We start from the raw sequence: 13,278 nt of genomic DNA, 5'->3' as shown, positions 1-13,278 counted from the left end.
TGGGCACCACAATCAACTTTTTTTTTCTATTACTATTTGTATTTAGAAAGCGCCAAATGGAAAATGCCAAGAAGCAATTTTGGCAGTATTTTGTATGGAATAGTTTGTTGTGCAGCTGTTTAGTAAGGCAGCATTGAGCCATACCTATTTAAATTTGGTTTGTACCAAAAAATGATAGCTAAAGAGGTAAAAATGTTTTCAAAAATGTAATAATGCTAATATACCTTACTGTCAGTAACTCGCTTATCACCAGCAAAAAAGGTTGTGAATACTGCTTTGGAGTCCAGTATCCATGCTTTTCATCATTCTGTCACATTCTATTGTGTGTGAGTATTAAGCGTAGGGCTGTGTTTATAAACACGCTGCCATAATTCCCTGTCGATGTGCTTAAGTTGTCTGTTCATTCACAAAATTTAACGTGTTAAAAATCCCCAACAAAGCAGATGTTTCATTACTCTGAAATTGAGTAGCGCTTTTACTTAACTGAAGAATAATTTAATGCATTAGTTCAGGCTGTGCCTTAACAGTGAATTAACTGTGACCGTGAATATTACAGCTCAGTGGGGCTGTATGAAGAATTGCTCTCAGTTAAACTGTTAATAAAATTGAAGACAAATAAAATCCCTGAGGGTGGTTTCTTATTTTTTCTTAGTGCCTGTACGCAGCTGTATGAAATGCATTGTTCTAGTTACTACCTCCATAGAAGAGCAGCAATATGTGCACTACTTGTAGCTGTTGAATTAATGTGATTTATTATTACTATTTTAAGTGAGTTGGTCTAGGTAGATATTTGTACAGTGAAATCATTTCACTGTGACCATGTTTGTGTACCTATATTTTGATCGACTAAAACAAAATTTACATTGCGTAAATAGCAAAGGGAATATCATTTCATTACAGTATGTGGTTGGTTCAATTAATTGCACAATAACTTATATGATCTCTGTTAGTTTGTGAAATAGTCTGCAGGATGGTTTATGTGGTTGAAGCTAATAATCATTAAAAACATTTAATATAGCTATTTCTAGTTTTTTTTTTTTTATTATTTTATTTTATTGCATCAAAGCTGTTCCCTGCAACTGATAAATCATGTATTGATCACAATTTCAAATCTGTGTTAAACATTGTTCCATTTTAATGTATTAACTGCTCTATTCATCGTGGGACACGGACGGAAATATGAGTTCTGGTTAGAAATCTCCCTCCCGACCTGTGAGGGCACGGAGTAGTGAAAGGGAAAGTCTTTGGGTGGGCTGGCCAGACAGTTCTTTTCCAGGGTCGGGAAGTCTGTCAGCCTGGAAGGTGGCGAGACTCCGTTGCAGGAACGTATTGACCTGGATGGTAAACGAGGTAGCAGCTGCAAGCAATAAAGGCAGCTGCAAAAGTTTACCAAGGGGTCATGCGTGATAGCATAAAGGGGCTGGATAATTGTTAATCTTTTCCTTCGCTTGGGTTTGTTGTTATAAACTGGAAGGACCTTGTGTAACACAGAGAAAAGCATACTTTAAATATTTGTGTTTGCTTGTTTGTGTCTGTTTAAGTAACTGTCTGTGTTTATATATCACTAGACGGCTAAGCACATATCCGGAGCTGTCGCCTAGGGCCAGCACTAAACCAGATCAAGGCTGCACTTCACTAGCTGTTTAAAATTATTATCACCCATCACGAGCACTACAGCATGCACCCGGACTGGTGACCTTGTATTGTATTATTGTGGGGCAGATAACGTGTGTTATTATTTTGTTTTGCAAAACCATTTACATTATTTACCTCTGTGCTTTACACATTGGTGTATATTGCAGGGGGCTTTCTTGTTTGGTCGCCAGACCAGGAATACAAAATAAAGCACCCTTTTCTAAACTGGATTATAATTGTCTGACTGGTTATTCCTGCACTGCATCACCTCAGCAGTCACTTTGCCACGTACACATGTTCACATATTCCTTTTTGTGAAAGATGAAGTACTGGAGATAAGTTATTGAATATTGTGTAATGTAGTGAATTGATTGACTTGTCTTAGGAATTTAGGCAAGGCAAGGACGTTGTCCTTCAACATCAGTGATTGGACCCTCTTAAGGTTGGGAGTTGGAGTGTACAAGTGGTAAAGAAGGTTCCCTTTCCAGTAGGGAATATTATCCATTACAAATGGGTGTTTCTCCATAAAGACAACCCAACCTGAAACTTCCTGAATACTTGAAAAAGTGCTGATATTAAAGGATCACCTTTCTAATTTCCCTTCTTTCACATTTTTTAACTTTGCTTTTTAAATGTTGAATTAAAATATTGAATCACTGAAGTAAAATAGTTTATTTCTAGTTTTTCATGCGTTTTCAGCTGAGTGCAGGTCCTGCCTGTGGCTTTTTCTGTATTTTCTTGTTACTGCATTTTGTAAAGCGCTTTGTGATGGTCCACTATGAAAGGCGCTATATAAAACAAAGATTGACTGATACCTAGGTGTGCACCTGGACATAGGGCTTATGTTGGCCACCCTGTCAGATGATAGGGTGTCCTGTTTCAGCTTGGTAGAGCACTGCCAGTAGTGGCTTTCCACAGGCTTCTGAGCTTGAAGGCAGCAGCATCCAACACCCTTCCACTGGGTCTCCTGCATATGTGCCACCTTTAGCAACAATAACTGCAACCAAACGCTTCCTGTAGTTATTGATCAGTCACTTACAGTGGCATGGAGGAATTTTGGCCCACTCCTTCATGCAGAACTGCTTCAACTCAATGACATTTGTGGGTTTTCGAGCATAGACTGCTTGTTTCAGGTCCTGCCATAACATCTCAATGGGGTTTAGGTCTGGACTTTGACTAGGCCATTCCAAAACTTTAAATTTATTGTTCATCAACCATTCTGATGTAGACTTACTTGTGTGTTTCGGATTATTGTCTTGCTGCATGACCCAGCTGTGCTTCAGCTTCAGTTCACGGACAGATGGCCTGTCATTCTCCTGTAGAATTCTCTGATAGAGAGCAGAATTCATGGTTCGTTCAATGATGGCAAGTCGTCCAGGTCCAGGTGCAGCAAAGCATCCATAAATCATGACACTACCACCACCATGCTTGACCGTTGGTATGAGGTTCTTACTGTGGAATGCAGTGTTTGGTTTTTGCCAGACATAACAGGGCCCATTTTGGACAAAAAGTTCCACTTTTGACTCATGTGTCAATAGAACATTGTTCCAGAACTCTTCAGGATCATCCAGGTGCTTTTTGGCAAACTTGAGACTAGCACCCATGTTCTTCTTAGTGAGCAGTGGTTTCTGCCTTGCTACTCTGCTATGAAAGCCATTTTTGCCCAGTGTCTTTCTGATGGACTCATGAACACTGACCTTAACTGAGGCGAAACCAAAGCTTCCTCCCACTTTTAAAACCGCTTGCCCGCATGTCACTCTGAGCTAAATAAGTGTTCCTGATGTTGCTTACAGCAAAAGATATACAGGTAAAGAACACAAGATGTGTAAACAGGAGCACAAGGAAACAGAATGTGGTGGTTTTGGTGGAATAAAAGAGTTGTGATCATTTTCCGTTTGTAGTAGCAGTGTTGGGTAGTTTAGTAATGATTTATGAAACTGGAAGTATTTCAGCTTTTCAGATTAAACAAAAGTTATTTATTCACTGTAGAGTAAAATGTGAGTGTACTGTATATGACCTAACCTCTACTGTTTGTGTTGATAATACAGTACTCACTTTTACCTGTTTCCTTTCTTGCATAACGTATGCATCCTGAATTTCCTTTGGCACACTGCCCAGGTCAACAGAACAAGAAGTTATTAAATAGTTTATGTGGGAAGGTCCATTTAATTTCCATTGTAGTTTTCCATGTTGCAAATGTGTGACCTAGGAATTTAGTGGTATTGGTGGGGGGGGGGGATTAGTTAGTATCAGGACAGCTTTTGCCTATAAATACTTTTTTTTACATTTATTGTATTATATGTATTATACACACACACACACACACACACACACACACACACACACACACACACACACACACACACACACACACACACACACATACACACACGTCGTATAGGACTAAAAATGAGGGTTTCCAAACAATTTATTCTATAATTTAAAACAAACGGCTGTGAAGTGGAAAGGAATCTTGCCACCATGCCTGACTGTAGCCAATGCCATTATCCCTCATCGTTGTTAGGCACTGTGACAGAGAAAGAATCCAAGCTGCAAATCTCCTTCCCAACCAGAAAAGGTGCTGTGTAAGGTTGGTGGTACGCTATCCCATAGACGGGGAGACTCGACAGTAGGCAGAAACCGGAAGTCGGCCATCTTGAAGGAAGCGCGTAGCTGCATGTATGCGAAACAAATCCCTAGTACAAAATGGCCGCAGCTAAGTACAGCCCCTTACACTGAGATCACAATCTAAAGAGGAGTGAGGACGCAGGAGCTGTCGCCATGGAAACTGCACAAATCCCTGATCACTCCCTTCACCACAAGGTACTCGCACACACCACGATATCCAACTTTCGAAGAGCACAGTTTCATGCACTGGAGAAGTGGGATTACTTCTGGGTTTGCAAAGCCCACCGTGTTCCCCCTGATACCATTGTTGGTAAAGGGGTGGTGGCAATTTGTGTACGATTATTTTGTTTGTTAAAAAATAAACACAGACAGTTCTGGGGATCAATAACTTGGCCTGGACATTTTATTCACCACACCACTTTACATCCTGTTCACAGGCACTTAAAAAAGGAAAAAGAATGAAAAGCAGTCTGGAACAGAATGTATACAAATGCTTGCACTGAAGTCTTGAAACTCAAACCAATTTCTTGCAAGCTATTTGTACTGTGCCTCCAACACGAGCGGGGTTTTAATGGTAATTAAAAGTAGTTGAACAGTATTTTCTTGCTTCTGTTACTGCAAATTGGACATACCTGTTTGGCGAATAGTATTTGCCCTCTGAGTTTCCCTATTGCCTTCCCCCTAAAGCACCACTTGTCAAAGAAATTGCAAGGAATGCATTCTGCTGTCATTGATTCAAATATCAGTTTAATGGTGAATGGCTTAAAGCCAGCTCTTTTATGTTTACATTTTGTCCCTGGCTCGACTGAGAATAAACAGATATTTGTTGTGTAAGAAAAGTAGTTCCTCCCAACAAATAACCGTCCTTTGCATACATGTTTGTGCGGGGGGGGGGCTTGGTGCCGAGACTTCACAGCTTGGTAAAGGAAATCTAAAAGGGAGGCGAACCAGAAGGGTAAAGCCTTAGTTTGAATAATTTTCTCAGTGCTCCTATATAATTTTATGTCAATCTGATTGAGTGATGCGGAGCCCAAAGAGTGCTTAATTATTCAGGGAAGAAAAAATTGTTAAAACACTGCATCCTCTTTTTAATATGTACATGAAAATATGTCATCCTAACAAGATGCTTTATTGTGTCTGAACAAATAAGACACAAATACCCAGATATGCAGGGGCTTACAAGCTTAATTAGATGTTATAGTTACTGTAATTCACTGTTCATCCCTGTGGAATTAACAGCAGCCTTCTTAAACCTACAGCCAGCAAGTTCCCACATGAATGTAAAATCGAAGGAGCTTCGATAGGGTTCAGTGGTGGTCTCTGACAGCATGAGAACCCAAACAGTACAGCTTGTAACCAGTACTGAACTTTAGTTAAACTCACCTGAAATGTGCCTGTCTATAAATCCACATCACTCTGTTACGATTCAGAGCCCGGGATAACTCTCACTACAATAATTCTTCATGATACAGGGCTCCTAGTATACAGCATCTCATATGGAAAAATACAGAAACACATTGTTAAAATGTAATGTAGAAATGTTATTATACCCTCTTCTTGGTTACATGTAGTCTGTTCATCACAAGGTGTTGCTGCGGCACTGCCTCTGGCACAAACTTTAATTTGAACATTAGCTTCTTCTATGAGTCACCTGCGTTCAGAGTGCAAGACATGAGTAATCTATGAGCTCAACATATTGCTAAGTAGATGTAGTTAATTTCTTCGCAAATCTTGTTTGCAATTCTAATATTGTTATATATTCTTGATGTTATTCAGTGTTGCATAAGTGTATTAAATTAAAATGGGTAAATTGCTGGAGACATAACCAGTTGGAAAAGGAAACCCCTCATTTACCTTTACCTGGCTTCATATTTTAAAATAAATAACATACTACAGCACTGTACTGTATAATAGACACATCGCTAGCTAGGGTGAAAAAAAAAAAACATTTATAGAAATAGTTTTGCCATTCAAATAATGAATCTCACACTATAATTCACTACTTTTTAAGCTGAATGCCTCTCCTCTCTCCGCCATAGATTGTTAAATCGGTTAGAAAACTGAAGGTTGCTTGGTTCAACTGCCTGTTATTTATTTCCTATATTGAATTATGTTATATAATTATCAAATTAAAGTCCTCAATAATTCGCAATTCATTCATAGAAAGGGGATGTTACTGACTTTTGTAGGATGCTGACACACTCATGACTTGGGAAGAATTTAAGACGAATACGGTATACAGAGAAAAAAAGAATAATTACACGCTTCCCAAAAATGACAAAATTTTTGTATCTACAGATGAGCAATTACATAGTAAAAAACTGTTTAGTAGAATAAGTAGGGGATTTTTTTTTTTTTTTAAACACGCTAGCACCACTGCTGTATAGACGTCATTGAAGAACCAACACAATCTCTGTCCCACTTGTATATAAACTATGTCTTTCCAGACATTCCTCCTTCTTATGCCATCAGATTCTTGGCAGGATTTGTGGTCTTGAAACAGCTTATTGTAAATTTCACATTTACAAATTGAAACTCCTGTTCATTTCCATGTTTCATTTATATGGGGTATATTGTTTGGACATGCCCCTGGTAAACACCAGAGAACTTGAGATGCTAATAAACAACAGAAACAGAGTCATATGCCACTAAACAAATAATATCAAGCATTGGGTTTCGTTACAATCTAAAAGACAGTTGCATTGGGCTGTTGCCTAGAAGTTATGATCAACTAAAGAACCAATGTAATATTAGTGGTGAAAACAGTCCAGTATATAATACAGAATACTGTTTGGGGATTCAAAGGGCATAATAATAGAAGCATGCTATAGACTGCCAGATTCAGATGGTGAGCAAAATAATCTGTTATACAATAACATTAGAAATGCATGTAGCAAAGGAGATGTCATACTAGTGGGGGATTTCAACTTCCCCCATATAAAATGGGAAAATCCGATGGGGAGCACGACGGATGAAACTGAAATGGTGGAAGGCAAAGGGAGGTCATACCAAATATGGATTTGATTTAGATTTTTCTTCTGTTCACTCACTTTGCATTTAGATAATTGATAAATATAATCTATTAACATGTCTATTTTTTAAAGCATTCTTTCTTTACAGCATTTTTTCACACCTGCCTAAAACTTTTGCACAGTACTGTATATATTTTTACTGCCTTGCCAACGTGTACCACGACATATCTATTAGCATCACTTCACATTTTTCTATATGAAAGATGCACACATTACTGTATAATGAACATGTATTTGATTTATTAATGGTATTTTTTTCATAGTATGTCTTTTGCACCCTTTTTCAACCAGCAGTTGCTTGTTTTTAGACAATGACTCTACCTGAGCATACTTTTAAAATACACATTTTTCCAAAAAAAAAATTAAAAATAGAAAACCACATTATAAAATGTTTCCCATTTATTTTCTTTAAAAGAACTCAAACTTACAAAAGCTTCACCCCTCAGCTTACCTTTGAGTGCCTTCGCTGCTTGACTGACGTGTTTTAAATGTCAGTTTAGTTCCCCCATGTTGCCTATCGAAGCTGACTGGTAGAGTAACATTAAAGCACCTGCAAGGAGCGCTCAATAAATAACAGCTAACACTAACAGCTTCAAAGAAATAAAAAAAAATCTAATTCACCTTTACCACAATGTCTCTGTATTTCATATTGGAAAATGTGAGCTCAAAGAAATTATTGCAATACATATTATGTAAGATTCACTGGATTTATTTGATTAGCACCTCGTGCTTAAGGGACAGAGGGAGAAATACAACTATTGGTGTTACAGATCTCAGATTTTGGGAATAGGCAGGTCAACATGTTGAATGGCAGGGGCCAGTCTGATAAAGTACTACTGCTATGTTGCCAGTTGTGACACTGGAACAAGCAGTACTGTGTCTGGTCAAGAAACTTTAATTGAGTTTGAACTCACAGTACATACAGTACAGTATTTAGTATACAGTGGTCTGTTGTGTGTTTGGAAAAAGAAGCTCTACTATACTATTTGTTTTTCTCATTTGAAATACTGGGATTTTCTAGGAATCATATTTAGCTCACATTGACCACCATACACACGTGCCTTTGGGCTGTGGGGAATACTTGATGTTAGTCATGAAGGAATCCCTGTGGCAGGCTGGCAGTCTGAAAGAAGAACAGTTCAATAGTACTTGACTAGAGTAAGAAACACACATACACACAAGGTTTAAACTTAACTCACCATGAAATTAGTTATTGAATTGTGATTGCTTTGGTGCTTTTTTTATTATACAGTAGTTAAAGGATGAAGGGGCACTAAAAGAGCTTTACATGTTTGTTTTAACAAATTTAAAATAGCTTCTTGCTTGAGTTAGGTTTAAGCAATGGCTTTAGTTTGTGGTTATTGTTTGGAGAAAATGATACCGTGCCTCCATTCCTGAATGTTAACAAGATTGATTGTTCATTGTAATACTGGAATCCGGAAATAAGCACTGACCCAGGGATACAAGGTTGAATTCACTGAAGCACCTTTACAGTATAGCTTGTGAAAAACATACTTGCCAGCCATTGGCTAGATGACAGGACGAGGGTAATTTGGAATCACAAATTGTTCAGTGCTGACAGAAGCTCAGCTGTTTGTTTAACCTAATGGGTTTTACAAGCACTGCGTCTTACAGAGATCTGACACTGCTATAGGTTGCTTTACACGAGGGCAGCTGCCAGCAGGGAAAATATAACATGTATATCAAAACATTTATTTACATTGAAAATTTGATGTAAATATTTTCTTTTTCAATTTAGCCCTGGTATCATCCAAATTCCTGTTCTAAAAAACCCAAGAGCCTATGTGGGTTACTTTGGGATTTGTATCTTTGTAATGAAGAATATTTTTATGAAGAAAAAATTATATCCAGAGACATTTTTACACTTTTCACTTACCCTAATATGATATCGTTAGGAAATAGTTTAACCACAGGTTCTGAAAGAAGAGAGAAAAAAGTGGCCAAAATAAAACCACAGTCCAAGAGACAAAAAAAAAAAGACATTTTCCTTGACTGAGAAAGTTCCACCAGGCAACCAAATAAATACTTAAAATAAAATAAGGATAAATCTGTCTGTGTGAAACTGTTCCAACAGACCACCCTTGAGAAAACGAGAGGTCTGTTACAGTAAACATGTTTTTTGAAGGATTTTGTATGATATGAATAGAGAATGTCAGTGTCACAAAGTACTTTGTTACAAAGGTATGCCTGGGGTTCTCATACTGTGAAAAGCACAAACTAAAGTTATCGTTTAGTGATGAATGCACATCTCACCAGCTGCGGGGTCTTGAGGGCTCTCATTTAGTTACTGGAAGACTTGCTGCCTAAATTTACAGAACAACTGAAACATAATTGAATTGCTATTAAACACCAGGGTCATTGTTAACAGGTCACACATTGTTCAGAATACCACAAGACACAGATTTGACAGAAATAGTGACATTGGGAGGAGTTCAATGTATGTGGTGAGTTTAGTCCCATACAAATTCTGTTAAGGACTGTTTGTTATCCCCAGTTTAGGTAATTTAATACCAGTCTTCAACTGTGTATGGCGATACCATGTAAACTCAAAAGCGCACTAAGAAAGAGTCAGGTTGGTTACATGAGCAGTTCTAACTTTTGACCTCATCACCAGGGTCAGCATCTGTAATGGACGTGCATCACACAGCCCTTTAAACTCCTGACCTTAGGCATCTCTCTCCACACAATAACTACACTGTAATTGCATGTGTGGTTACATTGAAATTATATTCATTGCTTGTGTAAATACAGTATAATTACAAACAATGTCAACACCATTTCATGTTATATATGTTGTTGCAATTCCATATGTAATACATATTATTCAACATTATATTAAATATATTACAGTGTATGACGAAACAGGTAATATAAAGGGTTGCCACTGTGCTCATGCAAAAACACGCACTATCCTTGCGTACAAGAAAGATGTTGCTAAAGAATTCAACATTCCCACAAATACTGTCAACCATTCTAAAAAAAAAAAAAAAATTAATACAGGCTTTTGAACAGCAAACTGTGAATGCAAGTCATTAGTGTTTCCGATTAGCTCAATACCCTGACGTTAAGGAAGCCTTGCTTTTGTGGTTTAAAAATGCCTGTGATCAGAATGTGACATGCAGGTTCCAAGTGCAGTTCATTTGTAATGTATACTTTTTAAAGGTTCACATATTTTCAATAAAACACACAGTACTTTTAAATGCATAACACTTTTCATTGTTCTGGAATTTAAATTTGATTTCAATGTCACTGTAACTTAAATACAAACTATCAGGATGCATTAGATTGGCTTTAGATTCCTCATAATATGAATTACTGATGAGACACTTTTTTTGCTGGTCACTTGAAATTGGTATTAACGAGAATTGACTGTATTTGTTTTTTTGTATTTCTCTAGTACTGTGTCTACTGCGCGTTTACAAGAGATGTAAATAACCTGTACACATTACAGTACGGTGCTTCTGCACCAAAAGTAATGATACAAAAAAATATATCTTATTATGTAACACCATCCACTCTTACATTTGTAGATATATCCTCATGTGCTTTACTCAGCCTATGGCATTAGCTAGGATGGTGTCACGCCACATCTTTCTATGGAAACATGCGCTCCATGAAACCAGATGACAGATGTTAGTTAGGGGGAACAATTTTAAATCACTGGCAAGGTCAGCTTGGTGTCTCACGGTATCTGTCAGCACAGCAATACTTATATGCATATGCACAGAACACAGCAGATATGGCAGTAGATTGTTAGAAACAGTGCATCAATGTTTATTTACACACACACACAGAGACAAAACTGTGCACTAAACAAAAATACCTACTGTCACTTTAAATCACACCATTTACAAATGGACAGGTCCAGAGAGGAGCACATATTTAAATACCACAGTCCCGTGCTTGGATAGGCCTTGGCAGCCAAAAGGCAGGAAACAGCTCTGCTTAGCCTGACCAAAAACCCACAGAAAGGTTAAGGCTTTTATCCAGCACTGGTATGCTCTCTCCTCTATCCCACAAACACTGGCCCAACCGGTGGAGAGACTACCCCTTTTGTACACCTTGCTTCCGCCCCGTACCCAATTACTTGGGCTTGGAACCAGGTGTACCTCATTCCACTCCACCAGCCTCCAAGCAGGTCTGCTCTTACAGAATGTAAACCCCGTAGCTGCCAGCGCCTGCTGGAGGGACAGGTCCCCCATGTTCCTCCTGCTGGTGGGAGGTGAACTTTTCAGTGCAGGGATTTCATCTACCCTGTCACAGGTAGCTATTGAGGTTTTTTTATGACCGAGAAGTATAGCAAATTAATTCCTTATATAACCCTAAATGGACTAATACAGTGTTCATTTCCTTGGAAGATGGGCTGGCAGGCCTTGCTTTTAGAAAGGAAAGGATCAGCACATACAGAAATATAAAGAGACAGTGTGAAACTGTTAACTTGGAGAATTAGGGGCCAGATCTGCACAGCAGACATCGTTTATATTAGGCTGATTTGAAATGCTAATATTCCTGAAATGGAAATCCAAACAGAGTGAGGGCTGCTTGGAAACAAATGCTACTGTTTGGCACTGGTTAGCTTAGCTCTTCTATGAAACAGGTTGTGCAGCATGAATTCACATTAATAATGCTTTTTAATAGCTTTTTAATGCTTTAATAGTGCATTTTAACATAAAAAAACATATGTGATTAAAACAAGACAACAGGGTCTATTCCATTGACCCAATTGGTGGATCTACTGTCTGTAATTAAATCATTAAATGATCTTCCTGATTGTTTTCACATACTGTATTTTTAGACAGACATTAACCTAACGTGTGTTGTTAGAGGTTTGATTATGCATTTCTCTGTATTTAAAGTATTATGGATTTTCCTGTTACTGGATCTTGTAAAGTGCTTTGTGATGGTGGTCCACTATGAAAGGCGCTATATAAAATTAAGATAGATTGATTGATTAATTTTTGGAACAGGAAATTACCACTATAAGCCAATACAATAAATACACACAGCACTTCCATAAAGGGTAAATTTCATATAAATGAAATATTTTATATTAAGCAATTTATACCCTGCAAAATAAACAAACACTATATTCTTGAATGGAAATCAATCTCCACTTTAGCTGGATGTTTTCAAGTCTTTACATGTCCTTCTGCATCAGAATTTGTCAGTACTGGTATGTGTTCAGTAATTGAAGCGTTTTGTAACTGGTCGAAATGCTGACCAGAATTATTGTAGTGTGCCAATAGGAATAACATGGTAGGAAATTTCTAATGATGGTTTAGGCGCAATGGGCAATTGAGGAATGCGGGTTTGTTAATCCAAGCTGTCAAAATAAACTCAGATCCGGTATACCTAGAAGCCAGAAACTCTGCAGTAATTGGATAAAAAAAAAAAAACATAATGTGGGAAGTGACCACAAATAATTTATTTAAAAAGATAAAACAAAGAACATTGCAGAAAAGTGTCTTTCACTCAACTTCAGCAACCTCAAGGTAGTGTTAATATGTGAGGCACATGCATGGACCACCCAATAAGAATGTCAGCTCTGCCCAGTGAAAAGCAATAACCAACCACAGGTGTATTCAAACCCCAATGTTCATTTAAAAGAGAAATGTCATGAGGCAAGACCAATAGTTTATCAAGAAGCAATACTGTATATGTATGAAAAAATTAATGTAGGACTATTCCTTTCTTTCTGCCCTCCTCTATTGACACAATCTCTGTATCTCGGATCTTCACAGTAAAGTCAAAGTGTGATTTTCTACATTGTATTGAACTTGGTTTTGGTTACTGCATTAATAAGATACAATGCCATTTATTCCTCTCCTTTTTTTGCATACCATTCTCTGCCAAAGATACACATTTGTGTGGAGCACAATATAAGCAATACTCTTAAGATCTGTGACCTCAAAAGGTACAGTGGAATTTACTCAAAGGTATGTATATTGATTTATTTCCATAT

The sequence above is a fragment of the Polyodon spathula genome, chromosome 2, assembly GCF_017654505.1.
Source record: "Polyodon spathula isolate WHYD16114869_AA chromosome 2, ASM1765450v1, whole genome shotgun sequence".
Lineage (NCBI taxonomy): Eukaryota > Metazoa > Chordata > Actinopteri > Acipenseriformes > Polyodontidae > Polyodon > Polyodon spathula.
This window is presented reverse-complemented; position numbering follows the sequence as displayed.